This window comes from Typopeltis vanoorti, chromosome 5, assembly GCF_054136105.1.
Source record: "Typopeltis vanoorti isolate ZY-2024b chromosome 5, IOZ_Tvanoo_1.0, whole genome shotgun sequence".
Lineage (NCBI taxonomy): Eukaryota > Metazoa > Arthropoda > Arachnida > Uropygi > Thelyphonidae > Typopeltis > Typopeltis vanoorti.
The window spans coordinates 84,812,294-84,831,984 of record NC_143553.1 but is presented as its reverse complement, the minus strand read 5'-3'; the positions used below and the strand labels follow the sequence as shown (position 1 = coordinate 84,831,984).

Sequence of the window (19,691 nt, the reverse complement as noted above, 5' to 3'; positions counted from 1 at the left end):
TACTGCTGAAGGAATTGTTAGTTGATTCTTAGTAGAAAAATAATTAAAATATTCATACCATCAATATCTTCAAAGCATAAATTATAACTGTGGTCAGACACACACACAGCACTTAATTTGGTTGTTGTATAAACAATTCAAATTTTAATTGAAAAGGAATTATGTCCTATCCTTCTAAGGACAGGCAAAGAAGAAGAAGCAGAAATCAAGCTGAATGCAGTCTTAGAATCTATTCCCCAAATCTTTGGGAGATTAATGTAGCCACACTTAGTGAGTTTAGAAGTGTTTCACATCTGATGCTGAATCTAAAAATAGCCCCTGAAACCTGTAGGCACTTCTATGAAGCAGAGCTGTCTTCTTTCATTGAATCATGCATGGAGTATCCAGATCCAAAATGTTGTATACAACAATCTAACAGAGTGCTGTGTGTTACCACAATTATCATTTGCACTTGGAAAATGCTGGTTTGATATATTAAAAAAATATATCAGAAACATTAGAAACTATTTATTTTGGCACTGTTCATACTGTGGAGTACTATTATGAATAATTACAGAGTTCTAATGTGAAACCATGAACCTTTGACAGACTAATCTAAAGTGAAATAGCTTTCTGAGTAAAATAATTGAAATAACAAATGTTTGTATAAAAAAATCACTCTGTACAAAGGAAAAAATAAATAAGTAAAAAAATCTTGAATGCATTGCAGTTGTTAAAACTTAAAAAGAAAGTTTATATTAAAACAGTATCAAGAAATTAAATTCCCAAAAACCTTTACTGTAGAGGAAAGAAGAACTCATTTGGCAAAACACATTAGTACAGCATAAAATAAAAAAGTTTACAGGCTCAAGTTATATATATATAAATATAAAGAATTATGAATATTTTTATGTACATGTTAACATTAGCTGGCAATATATATAAAGAATAATGCTTCATGAACTCTAAATGTACAGATATATAAAACAATTATATATATATATATATATATATATATATATATATATATATGCATGCTGTATATATACACACACACAAATTTTGTTATCTTGGGAAATCATTTCATTCTGTTATGGAAATAATTCTTTAATTGTCTTTAGTTTATACAGAGAAAAATTCTTCTTTATGTTGTTTTCCTTTCTTCAGAATGCTCAAAAAAGTGCATTTCAGATTCATTATACTGGAAAAAAAAACATATTTATGCATATACATATATAAATAACATTTAAAATAATAAGAATTATTCAGAAATATTATTATAATGAATTTTCAATTATCCTACCTTCAAATAACCAAAACCATCAAACTGACTTATCTGTCACTCAACTTCTGGCAGAGCACCTTATAGCTGTACTTTCAATTAACTGACTCTTCATTTATGTGACCAGATAACTAATAGCTCGATGTGTAGGTTATGCAGAGGAGTGGTGTGGATGTGTGGAATAAGTTTGATACGTGAAAAGACTTATACAAGTAGGATGGTTTGCATCTGAATGGATATGTTATAAATTAAAGATACCAAGAAATTATGTACTTGGTTTAATCCTTTATCCAAGTGTAAGCAAACAAAGTTTGTGCCTGAAGTATTTTCAGGACTGGTAAAGTTGGTATGACTTCACATCACTTGCCTTAGTATCCCATAATGCAAAGCACATCTCCTTGCAGACATCTATAATGCTGTGCATAATGGGAAGGGTCACTACCCAGACTGGTTTCGACCTTTATTGAGGACTTATCAGTGGGAGCCAGACCCAGAGGTGATACCAAGGTTGAAGTAATGCAAAAGTCACATTTTCATGTACGAGTTGCCAAAAGGTGTCATACCTTATTATTAAAATACTCTGGATTAGAGATAGTTAGTTGTTGAAAGTTTTTTTCACTTGGTTATACTATAAATTAAAGATACCAAGTTTGCTTACACTTGGATAAAGGATTAAACCAAGTACATAATTTTTTGGTATCTTTCATTTATAGTATAACCAAGTGAAAAAACTTTCAACAACTGAATGCATTTGATTTTTGGAGACTGGAAAAAGTGTTGTTAAATGAAGTGAAAGTGGATGTGCAGAATCAGGGAAACTAGAGCTCGATGTGTAGGTTATGCAGAGGAGTGGTGTGGATGTGTGGAATAAGTTTGATACGTGAAAAGACTTATACAAGTAGGATGGTTTGCATCTGAATGGATATGTTATAAATTAAAGATACCAAGAAATTATATACTTGGTTTAATCCTTTATCCAAGTGTAAGCAAACAAAGTTTGTGCCTGAAGTATTTTCAGGACTGGTAAAGGTGGTATGACTTCACAACACTTGCCTTTTTTGGGATGGGGGGGGGGGGGTAAGCTGTTCAGTGGATATGCAGACATCAGTGAGGCAGATGAGTGTAAGAATGTGTAGGAAGAAGGAACGTTTGAACTTTATGTACACTAATGCCAGGAGCATTCAGAACAAGCAAGAGAAATTTTTGGCATTGGTTGGCTCATCTGGTCAAAGGTTACTGACATTAGGGAGATATGTCTAAGAGAATATGATATAGTTAGTGGGATATAATGTGAAGGGTATAGTGTATTCAGGGAAAATAGAGAGAAAAGAATTGGGGGGGGGGAGTGTTATTGGTGATAGCTGATGAACTGCAACTAAAGAGAGTAGAAGTTCAACTGCAGGCCAGTGAAAATAGCACATTTCAGGCTATCTGGTGTGAGATAGAGACTAGCAGAACAAAATATACAGATGAATGCTTCTGTAGACCAGGGGATGGAAAAGATGATGGAGACAGTATGCATCAGTAAATAAGCTCAATGAGGGGAGAGGGCAGGTAATTATTATAAAGGATTTCAACTATGGCAACCTAGACTGGAAGGAGGAGAGGACACATGGAAGGAAGGAAATGGAATTTATGCAGTTACTAAGAGATAACTACCTGATATTATATAACATCACATTACACATGTGATGGAATATACTAGGGGTTTGAGGGTGCACAATCTAGTAATTGCATCTGAAAATTTGTCTATAACCAATATGACCATGTTGCTGCCAACTGGTGAGAGTGATGATATGATCTTGACCTGGGAGGCAGCTAAATGTGTGGAATTTTCAGTTAAGAAGGGTATATGTGGAATTACAGGGCTGGTAAGTATGACAAGCTTAGGAGATTGCTTGGATCAGTGCCATGGCATCTGAAACTGCAAGAGCTAGATGTGTGCTTGGGAAGTGGTAAAGGAGTATTATTATTATTATTCATGCCTCTAGAGTCAAAAGACTAATAGCGATAGGTCCTTCCCAGGAAACACAAAGTCTATCAACACTCATCGTGGGAGGTCCCTCCTAGGAAACACAAAGTCTATCATACCACTCCTTAAACTCACTGACCATACTCACTCTCACCACTCTATCAGGCAATGCATTCCATGGTTCAACCACCCTCCATGCTAAGAAACTAATCCTCACCTTCTTGCTCACAGATTCCTTTCATAACTTCCAGGGATGGCCCCCTTGTCATCACTCCTTCCTGCTGTTCAACCAAGCAAAAGAACTCCCCAGTGTCAACCCTGTAATCACCTCTCAATAGTTTAAAAGTCTCAATCATATCACCTCTCCTTCTTCTATATACCAAACTGTGCAATCCACATTCCCTCAGTCGATCCCCATAACTAACTGTACAATCCTGAAACCATCTTTGTTATCTGCCTCTGTACCCTTTCCACAGTTAATTTATTCCCTTAAAATCCTGGGGACCAAATCGGAGAACAATAGTCTAAGTGTGGTCTGATCAGGGTCCTACACAATGGAATGATAACTCTTTTATCTCTGCAGGTCAGCGTCCTTCTCATTATTGCAAAAATCCTCTGTGTTTCCTTCACCACCTTTGTAATATGTCCCCTAAATTTCAGATTTCTATCAATCATCAAATCCAGATCTCTTGTCTCCCCTACTTCCTCCAGTACAACACCTCGAATAGAGTATGAAGTGTCCCATCGATGTTTCCCAAACCTCAAGACCTTACATTTTCTGCATTAAACCAATACCCCATTCATTTGCCCATCTGTCTAGCTTATTCAAATCCTCTTGCAGGGCTACCACATCTGCACTATTATTAATAACCCTTGCCAGATTCACATCATCTGCAAAAACTGAATATCCCCATGCAATCCACTGACAATTTCATTGATATAAAGGTTAAACAATATAGGTCCCAGTACTGAGCCCTGTGAGATCCCACTTGTAACTTTCTGCCTCCTTGAAACTGTCCCACCATACACAACTCTCTGATACCTATTGGACAGCCAATCCTGAATCCAATTGACAAACCTGACATTCAAACCCATGTGCTGCAACTTAAATATCAGCTTATCATGTGGCACCCTGTCAAATGCCTTCGCTAAATCCAAGAAAATGGCAGTATATGCATTTCCCTCATCTACTGCTCTTGTAACTTTATTATAAAAGGCTAGCATATTACTAAAACAAGAGTGCATCTTAACAAATCCATGTTGACTCTCACGGATAATATTACCCTCATCTGCCCAATGCTGTATACGGTCCCTCACTAATTTATCCAAGATCTTAACAACTACTGATGACACACAAACTGGCCTATAATTACACACTTCCAGTCTGCTACTGCCCTTATGCAATGGCACTATTTTCTCATATTTTTCTCATTCATTTCTCAATCTTTTCTCATATTCCAGTTTCGCCTTCCTTACCATACTAGTCACTCTCCTGGTGTGTGTCTTATATTCTTCATGCATCTGCTCTTCACCTGTCTCCTTATATATCTTCCATAGCCTCTTTTTCACATCCTGTTAATATTGTTTGTCATCCACTTTGCACCAAATTGTGTCATCTTCTTCACTTGTGGAATACAGCTTACTATTGCTGCTAACAAATATTTGTTTACAATTTCCCAAGCACTAATGATATCCCAGCCTTCCAATTCCTCCCTCCATGAAACTTCCCCAAGTTGATATCCAAGACTATTATAATCACCTGCCTTATAATTCCACATATGTTCTCTTTTCTTTGATACTCCTGCATGTCTATTCATCTTCCAAGTCAAAACCACATGGTCACTCTCTCCAACAGGGGGAAGAGATGTCATCTCAGTTATTATCAGCTCTTCTGATGCTATGACTAAATCCAAAACGCTTGAACCTCTTGTTCCTCTATTACATGTAGCCTAAGACATCTGTCCCTCAAGAATTCCAGAAATTCCATTCCCTTATTACTACATCCATTTTCTTCTTCCCAACTTATACTGCTATAGTTAAAATCTCCCATAACAATCATTCTTCTTGCACCTGCCAAGTTCAACTACCTAAACATCTCCTGCTCCTCACCCTCTGTGCTCCTTGGCTTGTAGCAACATCCCACTAAATATTGACCCTCACTATCATCCTGTCTTGCCGACCTCTACTTCACACCATATGCTTTCAAAACCATTAGTGTCACTGCCTTCCAAAGCCTCCACTGTTAGAGGACATAAGTGTCACTTATCATAAGCAGTACTCCACCACTGCGTTTTCCCTTCCTCCTGCCGAAAAATGCTGTACCCTGCAACTTCTATTCCTGTTATTATATCCTCTTCTGTCAACCACGTCTCAGTGATCTCAATAATCTTTGGCCAAGCTGATGCTATCAGTGCCACTAATTCTTCTCCTTTATTCTGGATACTCCTGGCATTAGTATAAAGTAAAATGCCACTGTTTCTATACCTAGCATTATCCCCTCTAGACTGCATTGGGCTCAGCGTTACCTGATGTCGTCCCCCTTCTCCCAAGTACCCATTCCCACAAGAGGCCACCCCTGCTACCATCCACCCTGGTATTCTAGTTTCCCGTTCAGAACAGCAATCTATCCAGATGCCTACGTCCTTCCTCATTCAAATGCAAGCTGTCTCTCGCATACAATTCCTTTCTGTCCTCAAACGCCCTCATCCATTCACACATTCTAGCTATTATATTATTCAATATTACTGCTCTTCTGCTCAGCTTGTCACTATCATACCTAGGTAACACGCACACTATCTTTCCTCTCTGCATTTTCTTTTGTACCACCTCAAGCAAGAATCTCATATCTCTCGCCGCCCAATTTACGTTGCCTCTCAAGTCATTCATTCCTACCATCACAATCATCTCATCCACCCTTTCACTCCTCTTATTTGTCACAGCCACACTCTCTCTATCATTCCTCTGGGAAAACCCTCCTCACACATCCTATCTTGTACACCACAGATCATTGAGTCCCCACACATTACACCTCTTACCACCTTATTCCTTGATTGCTCACCTGCACCTGTCACTCTCCCTCTAACACTTTCTCTCTATATTCCTACTTACCTGCCTTCCTGACATCACTCTATGCCTGGTTCCAGCACTCCCTTGAATTATTCTCATTCCCTCTCTCCTACTGTTTCCATTCTCTCCTCTTCCATCATTTCCATAACTCTCTTTCTCATTCCCTCTCTTCCACTGTTCCTATTTTCTCTCCTCTTCTACCACTCCCATAACTCTCTCTCTCTCACTCACTCCTACTCTGATTTGTCTTGCATTCATCCCTTCCATTCACCTAATCTCATCTTCCACACTTCTCATCTCATTCCCTAGACATTTCACCTGCTCTTTCAGCTCATCTATCTCTCTCTCTCTCTCTGCAAGTTAGCCACTCTTGTTTTTCGAGGAAAGTAATTACAGACGGCATACCTAGAGTCAGTAGAATAAATAATAAAGTCAGTAGAAAAAATAATAAATGAAGAATATCATCATTAAACTAAAACTGAAAAAAAAAAAAAAAACATTCTGAAAGTAATTCAAGGAGAAAGATGATCAGTAGGCAAATGGGCAGTACAAAGCATAGACCAGAAGAGTAACCAGTGCAATAAGAAAGGCAAAAGCAGAGTATGAAAGGAAATTAGCAGTGCAGGCCAAAGATAATCCCAAACTGTTCTTTCAACATGCTGCAAGTAAAAGGAAGAATGTTTATGGCAGGATGAATTTAATGAATACCGATAGGTAGGGAGGTAACTGAATCAGTCGAAATAGTAGTATTACTAAGACACTTTGCAAAAGTATATCATCCAGCTGGTGATATTACAGGAATGAGAAAGCAAAAGGATTATACAGGAACTGAGGTAAATGAAATGGAGGTGCATAGCATATTACAGAACCTTAATGTGAATACAACTGTGAGATTGGATGGTATACTACCAGCTCGAGTTTTACATGAAGCAGTGAGGGAATTGTCAGTGCCCTTGACCATCTTGTTAAATCTAAGTCTCAGCTCTGGGTTAGTCCTGAGAGGGTGGAAAGAGGGGAAAATAGTTCCACTGCATAAAGGAGACTTCAAGGCTGATATAGCAAATTACCAATCAATCAGCATATCAGGAGTTGTCAAAGTATTGGAAAAGTTGGTCAAGGGCAAAATACAGGAATGGATAGATGGAAATGGGATATTGTGTGGAGTTTTGTAATGGGGCAGCAAGGTTTTTTGAAAGGCAGGTCATACCTCAGTAACTTGCTTCATATTTTATAATACAGTGACAGCTGAGTTGGATAAAGGTAATGGGTTTACAGTGATACTGCTGGACTTTGCAAAAGCCTTTGACAGGATACCACATGGATTTCTAATCAGTAAACTAAAGCACATGGGGATGGATATAGAGTTGGTGTAGTGGATAAGAAGGTGGTTGATGGAGAGAGATCAGAGAGTAGTTTATTCAGGAGTAGAGTCCAAAAGAAGGCCTGTGACTAGTGGCATGCCAGAGGGTTCTGTTCTTCGACTGCTACTGTTTAATTTGTTCATTAACCCTTTCTGCCCTAGTGATTACAATTGGAATCACTAACTTTCTTGGCCTTCATAGCCCATATTACATGGCGAATAATTCCAATTCTGAAATGATTCATTGAAAATGAAATTTCCATGAATCATTGAAAAAAAATACATTTTCATTTTCTGAAAAATGAAAATGTATTTTTCAAAAAAATACTTGATGTCCTTGCTTTTTTAGACCTAAAGACAAAATAAATAGAAAGAAATTTTTTTTCACTTGTAAAAAAAAATTCAGGTCAGAAAGGGTTAATGATATAGGAAAGGATATGAGAAGAACTGTTCAGTTATTTGCCGATAATGCAAAGTTGGGTAGAGAAATAGTTAATAAAAATGATGTCAGAATTTTGCAGGATGATTTGAAGGGATTGGCAAACTGTGCAAAGGAGAATGGATGTCTGTTTAATGTGGTGAAGTGGTTATGTATTTTGGAGTGAAAAGATTACCAGCTATATACCACACTGATGGAACTGTACTCCAGGAAATTGATGAAGCCAGGGACTTGGGACTGTTAGTGGATAGTGAGTTAAAGTTTAGGAGACACATGGCAAAAGTGACTAAAGCATCTCATCAGATCACTTGGTTATTGAAGAATACTTTGACGAGCAGAGACAAGCAGATTATTGGGGTTTCTTAGTGATGAGGAGGAGGAGGTGGAGAGGATCCAGAAGCAAGTGACCAAGATGAAAGAAGGTCTATGGAATGAATGTAATGAGAACAGGTTGAAGATTTGTGGGTTACAGAAACTGGTTGATAGGTAGAAAAGGGATGATATGATTGAGACATACAAATTAGTGAGGGGTTTTTACAAGATTAATTCAGGAGAAATTTTTCAGAACAGATGTGTTGATGGGAGAACCAGGGTCCATCCATGGAAACTGAGTAAGAGTATAGTTAGCAAGAGTGTTAAAACTAGATTTTTTTGCTTGGAGAGTGGTGAATGAGTGGAATATGTTGCAGGAGTCTGTTGTGGGTGCCACGACTGTGAATGAGTTCAAAGCAAATTATTATAGATACTGCACCAATGTTGGATAGTTCTTGACATGATGTTTAGGACCTCCCTCGATGAGTGGACTTCTTGGAGTTGCCCATAATAATAATAACTGATTTTCCATTGCAATTGGATAATTAAGTAATTAATGCATTATTATTTGGGGTATCTCCATAGAGTCTTCAGACTCCATGGAGATGCACAAAGCTTTTTGTTGCACTTCTAAATTTCAGTGTTAGTTTAATCACATTTCCAGTTTTCTGATCAGGGATGAAAATAGAAGTCCATGGAAGAAGCATATGCTGAATACTCATTTTCTGAGCTATATTCCCCCCCCCCCCCAAAGTTTCTGAAATAATTAGAAAACTGAAAGTATAAAAGCGTTTTATTATTATTATAAGATAAATTTCTAAGAAATCCATAGGGCTGGCCTTAAGCCAAATGGGCCCAATCGACCTCAAAACAAGAAATTTCAAAATTGTAAAATATTGGAAGATTCTGCTAAACAAAAAGCAAGAAAATTTTGTTTAGAATTAGTTTCTTTCTCTCTCTTTCTCTTTTTAATAGCAAATATTCTGATACCTATCACTATTATTTTATTATTATTATTATTCAGGCCTCCATGGAGTCAAAGACTCATCGTGGGAGGTCCTCCCTAAGAAACACAAAGTCCATCATACCACTCCTTAAACTCATTGGCCTTTATCGTTCTCACCACTCCATCAGGCAATGCATTCCATGGTTTAACCACCCTCCATGCAAATTAGAAATACATTAGAAACATGTATTCACAGGAATAAAGAATATTTGACCTAAAATAAATTATTTAACTAAAATAAATCTTTATTTTAAAGAGTACATGTTTCTAACAATTCTTGCTATGTCACAAGTGACATTAAAAACATGTTTAATTCCCAATACCTAATTATTTTAAATTAAGGGCCAACCAAAATGATTCTAACTGTGTCTAGAATTTGCTACAGCCAGGACTAGACACAAAATAGAAGTTAGTCAATATTCATGTTGATGCTCCTAACAATTTAAAATACTGAACCTTTATTTTGAGATGTAATAACTAATTCAGTAGCTATTTAACTTTCAAACTGATGGATCAATAAACTCCAGCAGCCCTAGTTGAAAATGCCTAATCTAGACAAGGCTGCATATCTTCTTCAATTTGTAAGGCTTGCTTTTTTTTATTTTTATTTTAAATAATAATAAAAACTTTCAGTAAAAAGTGCTCAGTTCTCTACACAAAAGCAGTAGTCTGGACTGTGCACAGCTACCACAATAATATAAATGAATGCAAAAAATTCACACTAAAAACACAGAATAACCATATCTCAACACTAATCACAAGCCTCCCAGAAGCTTTCTGTGTGTATCAAAATTTTACTCATATAGCTGATACATTAATTCCTGACTTGTAGTACTACAAGTCAGAACTACTGACTAGTAGTTCTAGTAAGGGTAGTACTAGAATAGTACTACCCTTACTAGAAACTGGGCATCAACATCTAGACTCTGTCTAACATAACAAGGGCTATTTGCTCTTCAGCAGCAACCCTCCAACAGGAATATAGTGCGGCTGCTCCCCAATTTATGTAAGAATTGCCTTCTTTGGAACTTTATGCTATTTGATTTTATGTTAAGTCGACATTTCCCTAAATGATTATGCAGCACTTGTAACTATGAGTACTGAATTTGATTGAAGCAAAAATGAAACGTTCAATGAATATATAAAAATAGAATTATTCAACTTTTTTTTTTTTTAATCTCATGCACATGAAAAATTAATTTGATTACTGTAATTATCATCATCAACCAAGAGGCATCAACTATCGGAGGCTTAAGGAATTATGCCATCTATGCATTTTTGATGTCCTAGTTAGGTCCTCCATTTATTTACTAAGGAATTGCAAAACACATCTCCATGATTTTTTTTTTTTAATTTGTACCAGCTGATACAAATTAAAAAAATGTATGTAAAGTTAAATTTACGTATGTCAGGAAGTGGTTGTAATCTACCATACCTTTATTAATAATGAATGGCTAAAACCTTGATGGTTAAAGTGGCTTTACAACAGAAAAGCATCAAACAGGCAATCTAACTTATTACAAGACAATACTATCCCATATTCTAAAGACTTAAAAAAATAAAAAAAAGCAGGCATATATTTAAAAAATTATATTCTATAAATTTATGTTTAGACAGAGCTCGCAGAAAAATTTTCATCAACTTCATAAAAGATCCTATTTACTCATTCCTCTATCCTGCTACATCAAATAAGTACACAAAATAAAGTAAACCTGCACAGTCTGGAACATACTATGGAACTGGGAGATGCATGAGAATCTTATATAATTTTATCACCTGAATGAAGATAAAACTGATATAAAATTCATCAAGCACAAGAACAATAGTATCTTCAGATGCAAAGCATACTTTGTGATGAGATCAGATGTTAGTCAACATTAATGTTAAGGTTTACTATAATTTCCAACACTTTTTTTTCTAGGTTTAGTCACTTCCTTATTAGCTATTTACATTTGCTTAAAGCATGATGGCTGACAATGAATTCCTGAAGTCTTTTATAGTTTCAAATCTCTGGTAAGGAATTTGATGGTCTGGTTGGCTGAGTGCCTGTTGGTTATGAGTTTTAACCTCTGAGCACGAATGTTTCATGAATAATCTTAAATAGTAAATGAATTTCTTCATCCAATAATCAAGGTAGATCTCACAATAGAGGCCTGAAGTGGCTTGGGGGAAAAACACCATGTTTGGGTACAGAGGAAAGTTTTCAGATGATCTAATCCTTAGCCTACCCATGGTACTAATACAAAATGTACTATAGGCTAACAGTCTTTTAGAGGTGAGATTCACATTAAAAAAATGAATGAACATTCAAAAGCCTGATCTGGATAAGCTTTGCATTAACTAAGGCCTGCTTTTTTTGATTAAAAAACTTTTGACAAAGAGCATTTAACTCTCTTCTTAAACCAATAGTGTGGAGAGAATAAAGCCAAACAGGTTTATGCTGGAAATTTAATCTGTCACTTCCCTTTACTAACACATTAAACATTTGCTTCCAAGAAAGTAACCTAACTTTTTCTGTATACTGCAATTTTACTCACACATAAATAAATAATGTCACACCTTTCCCTGAAACTGGAAGTGATCAACACCTTGGCTGATAGAACAAGGGCTGCGTACTCCTCAAAAGCAACCACAGAGGGACAACAATTATTCTATATTTAAAGGCATTTCTTAAAAAAAAAAAAAAAAAAAAAAAAAAAAAAAAAAAAAAAAAAAAATCTGCATACTTTAAAATTAATATTTAAACAAACATATAATAATAAATTATAACTTTATAATTCCACATACAGGAATGTATGTGGAATTATAAAGCAGGTGATTATAATAGTCTTAGACGTTAACTTGGGGAAGTTTTGTGGAGGGAGGAATTGGAAGGCCGGGATATCATTAGTGCTTGGGAAATTGTGAAAGAATATTTGTTAGCAGCAATGGTAAGCTGTATTCCACGAGTGAAGAAGAGGACACAATTTGGAGTAAAGTGGAATGTGGATGACAAATAATAATAAACAGGAGCTACATGCAAAAAAGAGGCTATGGAAGAGATATAAGGAGACAGGTTAAGAGATGATGCATGAAGAATATAAGACACAGGCCAGACGAGTGACTAATATGGTAAGGAAGGCGAAACTGGAATATGAGAAAAGATTGGCCCTTAGATCCAAGGAAAATCCTAGGGAATATTTTAGATATGTGGCCAGTAGGAGGAGAAATGACTATGGAAGAATGACATCGTGGGATAAAAAGGGAATATGACTGATGCAGAGGACATAGTGGAATTGTTCAATGAATACTTTATTGGAGTATTTCATCCTGGGGGAGTCAATATGAATACTAGAGGGATAGAACAGGTTCGAGGTTTAGAGGAGAGTGTGTTCCACATACCGAGTACTCTGGATGTTAGTAAAGCTGTGGGACTGGATGGTATTTCACCATGAGTTTTGAGAGAATGTATTAAGGAACTGACAGTGCCCTTGACCTGGCTTTTCAATGAAAGTCTGGCTGCAGGAAAGATGCCCATAGAATGGAGGGAAGGTAAGATAGTGCCGTTGCATAAGGGCAGTAGCAGACTGGAAGTGTGTAATTATAGGCCAGTTTGTGTGTCATCAGTAGTTAGTAAGATCTTGGAGAAAGTAGTGAGGGACCATATACAGCATTGGGAAGATGAGGGTAATGTTATCAGTGAGAATCAACATGGATTTGTGAAGGAACGCTCTTGTTTTAGCAATATGCTAGCCTTTTATGATAAAGTTACAAGAGCATTAGATGAGGGAAAGACATATACTGCCATTTTCCTAGACTTAGAAAAGGCATTTGACATGTGATATGAATTAATTACATACATACTATATCCTGATTGAATTACATAGTATTTTCTGATTGAAAATAGTACTTACTTTTTTTTTTTTACTTCTTGATCATATACCTTGATAGTGAATGAGATGATATTTTAAAATGAAAAAAAAAAGTGTAAATATGAATAAAATAAGACAATACATTCTGAATGCAATTTAGAACAGAGCTGAAATTTGCTTGTCATTTTTCTCTGATAACTCACACAGTGAGTGGGCAAGTAGATTTCAGGAGCCCTGAGTGCAACTTGCCAAAAGTTATAGGCATTAGTGAGACTTGGTTAACAGCAGATAACATAGTGACAGGAATAGAATAGACAGGATGGGAAAGTAGGGGACTGTTGATGACAGCAGATGAATTGCAGCAGCAAGAAATGGAGTCAGTCTGATGGCAGTTCTTTTGAAACTCTGGCATGAGGTTGAGGTCAATATGTCAAAATATAAATCTGGTTGCTACTACAGGCCAGGATATGCAAGGAATGATGTCAAAGATATGCATAAGTTACTGAGTGATGATCATTTTGCAAGATGCTAGATGTGACACTGACTGATGTGGGAACAGAAATAGAATTGGAGGTGCTTGCAATATTGCATGACATCTTTCTATGACTCTTCATAGAAAACTCTTCATATCTCTCTAAAAACTACAGGAGCTGAATCTGCTATTGACATCACAGCTATTAATTATAGCATTGCATCAAGTGCACAATGGAAAATTTTGGGAAATGCCATCAGTGACCACAGACCCATAATAACAACACTAAACTTCAAGATTGATCAACAACAGCAAATCAAAAGGACATGGAACTTCAGAAAAGCCGATTGGACAAGGCTTACTCAAATCTTGAAGAGCCTCTGTCAAGATGAATCTGTCTCTGGAAACATTGACAAAAAATTACAAATCCTTACTTAACACATCAGTAAAGCTGCCAGAGCAACAATACCAAGAGGCAAACAGAAAAATACCTGGATAATATACTGGAAAGATCACAATATTGATTCAATGATTACAGAAAGAGACAATATCAACAAACAATTCAGAATTAATAAAACTGATGAATACAGAAAGAAATTAATGGACATAACACACAAAATAGAGCAGGAAATTTTTATTATTTTTATTATTACCCCAAGATCTCATGGAGTCAAAGATTCATCTGGGAGGTCCTTTTATTACACACACATCTCATCATACTGTGTCTTAAACACACTCAAACTCCTTGCAGACACCACACTCTCAGGCAAGGCATTCCAATCATTCACAACTCTGCACGAACAAAATCTGCCTCTCATTCCCCTACTCACACACTCTTTATACAGTTTCCAGGGATGACCTCTGGTTCTCCCCTGATCTCCCACTATTCTCTGTAGAACTTCTCCACCATTGATCTTATAACAACCCCTTACCAACTTGTAGGTCTCTATCATATCTCCCCTCTTCCTCCTCTCCACCAAACTCTGCAAATTACATCTTCTACATCTTTCACAATACTTGACATTCCAGAGATCAGAAACTACCTTAGTCAGTCGCCTTTGGAACCCTTTCCAACATCTCTTCATCCTTCTGAAAATTCGGTGACCAAATCTGGGCACAATAGTCCATATGTGGCCTAATCAAAGCCTTATACAACAGAACAAGAATCTCCCTATTTCTACATGTCAGTGTCCTCCGCATCATTCCCAGAAGCCTTTGTGTTGTCTTCACAATTTTGGCGATGTGTCCCGTAAATTTTAGATCCTTATCCACTATCACCCTCAGATCTCATATTTCCTCTACCTCCAACAATATATTCTCACCAAGCATAAATTCCATCCCATCTTTGTTTTCCAAATTTTACAACCTTACATTTTGCAACATTGAACTCACATCCCCATTTCCGTGCCCAATCACTCAATTTATTCAAGTCTTCTTGCAAGGCCACAATATCTTCACTACTTTTTATGGTTCGTCCCAACTTTGCATCATCTGCAAACAACTGAATATCTCCATCCAAATCTTCGCTAATATCATTAATATACAAGTTAAACAGTAATGGCCCTAAAACAGACCCCCGAGGCACTCCACTAGTGACTTTCCTTTTCCTGGACATCGCACCCCCATAAACAACTTGTTGATACCTATCATATAGCCAGTCTCCAATCCAATGCACTAATCTAATACCCAACCCCATCTGCTCTAGTTTGACTGTCAACTTATCATGAGGTACTCTATCAAAAGCCTTTGCGAAGTCCAAGTATATTATTGTGCATCCTTCTCCTCTGTCCAAGGAAGCAGTCATGACTCCCTTTAGCAAATCCATGCTGTCCATCAAAGATAATACCAACTCTGAATCCTATTTCTCACAAGCTTCTCCAACAACTTAACCACAACACCTGACACACAAATAGGCCTATAATTTGATGCTTGAGTTCGATCACCTCCTTTATGAAGTGGCACAATCTTGCCCTCCTTCCACTCCTAAGAAACTCGTCCAAGTGCAAGACTCTTATTAAAAAAATATGTCAAGGCAGGTGTCAACTCCCTGGCACATTCCTTCAGAATACGTGATGATATATTATCAAGTCCTACAGCCTTATTTACGTCTTGTTTACTCAACTCCCCAAACACCTCTTGCTCACTTACAGGCAGTCTCTCCTCCCCCATCATCAACTGCTCTCAATCTCTCCATGAAGTGACATTCACAAGATTGAAAGATCTTTATGAACTGCTCATTAAGTATCTCCACCACACATTCTGCAACAGCTGTCTTTATACCATTTTCTCCAATCAATATCATCCTTCTAATCATTCTTTCTTTTGCTGGCTACATATTGAAAGAACTCCTTAGGATTCTTTTTGGTTTAATTAGCTAACTGCTGTTCATACCTCTCTTTAGTTACTCTCACCAACTAAGTCACATTTCTTGCCTGGTCTTTGTAGACCTCATGAAATTGGTTATTTCCACTTCTCTTATGCTGCCTCCACAATGCCCTTTTTCTCTGTATTGCATGCTTAATCTCTTTATTCATCCATCTCACACCTACCTTATTTAACCTTCTCACCCTTGGAATACATTTAGACATTGCATCTACTAAATAGTGTTTGAAAATCCCCCAAGCTGCATTGATCTCTTTTCCAGCTAACTCCTCATTCCACGTTACACCTGCAAGCTGTCTCCTGAGCTCATCATAATCACCCACCCCTTGTAGTTCCACATATACCCTTTTCTCACAGGGGTCCTCGCACTGCTGGCAACCACCCAGGTAATCACCTAATGGTCACTCTCACCAATTGGTGGATGATTTGACACCTCATTTATAATTACATCCTCTGATGAGATGACCAAATCCAAGACCCTTAATCCTCGTGTGTCCTCTGTTACATACTGTCTGAGGTAGTTATCCCTCAAAAACTCAAGAAACTCATTTTCTTTACTTCCAGTTGCTATCTCTTTGTTCCAGTCTATATTGCCATAATTAAAATCACCCTTTTCTTATTTGCTTGGCTTATTTGACTATACATTTCACTATCACCACCATCCACATTACCAGGTCTATAACAACATCCCACCAAGTATTTGATTCTATTCACTTCTATCTCACACCATACTGCCTCAAAACCACTGGCCCTATTTCCCTCTTGCATTCTCTACCTTGTATGGACATAACTCTTTCTCTATCATCAATAGCTCTCCCCCTCCCTTTTTACCCCTTCTATCCTCACGAAACACATCATACCTTTCCATCTCTATTCCAGTCAGGATGTCATCCTCATCTAACCATGTCTCACTCATTCCAACAATCTTTGGATGAATAGATGCAATTAGTGCAACCATTTCATCTGCCTTGTTTCTTATACTTCTAGCATTGGTATACAAATACAACAGCTCATTTCTGGATCTACAGCTAGTTCCACTGATACCACTCAATTTGGAAGTGCAAACAAGAGAAATGGTCAGAGCTTTGCAATGACCTGGATCCAAGAAAAGACAGCCAACACTGGAACATTATTAGAATCCTAGACAACAATATCACAAAAGAGAACCAACAGAAAACAAACTTCATCATAAATGCTGGGAAACAAGCTATTACAGATCAAGAAATTGCAAACACACTGGCAAAAACCTATTCAAACAACTCCAAACTTTAGTATAGCAGAGAGGACAAGACCCTCAATAAACTCACAATTAAAATACTAAAACAAGCAAGAACATACCAAACTAATGACATCTTCTCCGAAGAATTTACACTAAGTGAACTATATTCATCAATCGAGAAAACTGCACCTAATAAATCTCCAGGTAATGATCTTATCTTTGATCATATTATCAAACACTTTGGCAAAAAAGCCAAAGAACAACTTCTGGACATTCTCAATACCTCTTGGCGAACAGGCAAACTTACAAAAGAATGGAAAAAATCAGTTATTGTACCCATTCTGAAACCTGACAAAAATGCTGCAGAATGTCAAAGCTATAGACCTATTACATTAACTAGCATACTCTTTAAAATTACTGAAAGAATCATACACTCTAGGCTCATGCACTGGTTGAAAAAAATAAGAAAATTAACTACTACCAAACTGTCTATAGAGCCCCGTCATTCGACAACAGATCAATTATTCCACTTCTGCCAAACAATAATAGACTCATTTCAGGAAAAAACAACAAAAAAGACAACTGCCATATTCCTTGATATGACTGCTGCTTTCGATCGTGTTTGGATCAAAAAATTAATACAAACAGTACACTATATTGGAATTAGAGGAAACGCTTTAATCTGGATTGCTGATTTAATTATAGGAAGAAAGATCAAAGTCAGAATCAATGCAGCAATATCAAGAGAGCAAAGAACCTGGGCTGGTGTTCTCCAGGGCTCAGTACTCAGTCCCTTTTATATGTCAATAACATTCATCTCTACCTTACAGAAGACACAAAAGTAGCTTGCTATGCAGATGATATAGCCATCTGGCACACTAGTGCTAAAATAAAAGAATCAGAGGAGATTCTAAATAAATCCATGAGAGGATTAGAAAAATGGTCAGATGAACTTAAACTCAAAATCAACCCAGACAAAATAAACCGAAGCACCTTTAGTACAGACAAGAAAAATAGCCAATCCCAAAGTCATGATCAACAACAAGCTAATTGAAAAAGTCACAAATCCTAAATACCTTGGTATTACGCTTGATCAGGAATTACGTTTTGCACAACACATCTCTGACACTTCCAACAGAGCTCTAAAAAAATTAAATATACTGAAAAGGCTTTGTGGAACAAATTGGGGCACAAAGCCAAAAATCCTCAAAACTACTTTATATTACACTAATAAGGCCAATAACGGAATATGCAGCACCTATTTGGTCACCTTCAGCCTCATCGGTAAAGGAAGCATTAGACAAAATACAAGCAAAAGCATCCAAGATTATCATTGGTGCAGTCTCATCCACTAACAACATCAGAGACCAAAAGGAATGTGGGCTTGACCTGCTGGAGGACAGACGAAAACTTGCCACCATAAAATTCATAAATAATATCAGAAGCTATCAAAGCGATCATATCTCCCTAAAAACTTATGAACATTGGAATCAAAAATGCAGACTTCACAGATCATCAACTTTACAATATGATGTCACTATCAGGAAGAAAATAGGTCTTGATCAGCTAAATGCCCACATAAACAAAGAACCTCTATTTTCCAGTCCTTTACCTTCAATACCTCCATAAATCTAAACCTTACCAAACCTGTACAAAAAAACCCCAAAAGAAATGCTCAAAGAAAAAGGCCTAAATACTATCAACCTTCTTTCATCCTCCAAATAGGTTATTTGTTATACCGATGGATCGTCAGACACCAATATGATTATTGGAGGAGCTGGTGTTCTCCTTCTACTCCTGAAAGGTGAAAAACTTTCAATAAAAGTTGGATCTGGGAGAACCGCTTCCAATTTTACCAGCAAACTTTATGCAATAAATAAGGCTCGAAGCCTACTTAAAATTATCATCATCATCTCAACAATCTGAGGAAATTATAATTTACAGTGACTCAAGATCAGCTATGGAGGCAATCAAAAATGGCAATACCAAGCTCATACAAGACACCCATAAACTCTTAAATCAACTAAAGTGTTTAGGAAAAAGTTGAATTTTACAATGGATTCCTGCTCATGTAGGCATTGATTACAATGAAGCAGCTGATAAATTAGCAAAAGAGGCCAGAGAACTCAACCAAGAAACTCACATGATAACTCTTGCTGATGCTAACACATCAGCAAAAGCTAAACTAATTCCACTGAATTCAGTGATACAACAACAAATTCCCAAAATCAACGCTGACAGAAAGACCTCCACCACGATAGCAAGATTACGAACAGGACATTATAGAGGAATGGAGATCAAAAAAATAATTTAGAAATTATAAATTCATTTTTTCATTGTTAGACCGAGAA

The 19,691-nt window shown here is 36.9% G+C and overlaps 1 protein-coding gene across 3 annotated transcripts in view; it reads right to left on the bottom strand.

The window, feature by feature from the left end:
• Positions 1-1,026: 1,026 nt before the first annotated feature.
• The window catches only part of LOC150106608 (endosome/lysosome-associated apoptosis and autophagy regulator family member 2-like), a 594,368-nt gene continuing 575,703 nt past the window's right edge, over positions 1,027-19,691 (bottom strand). For all 3 annotated transcript variants that reach the window (XM_090392568.1, XM_090392569.1, XM_090392567.1), the window contains one exon: positions 1,027-1,180. The gene's annotated coding sequence lies outside the window, so the exon portion shown is untranslated. The remainder of the gene's footprint in view (positions 1,181-19,691) is intronic.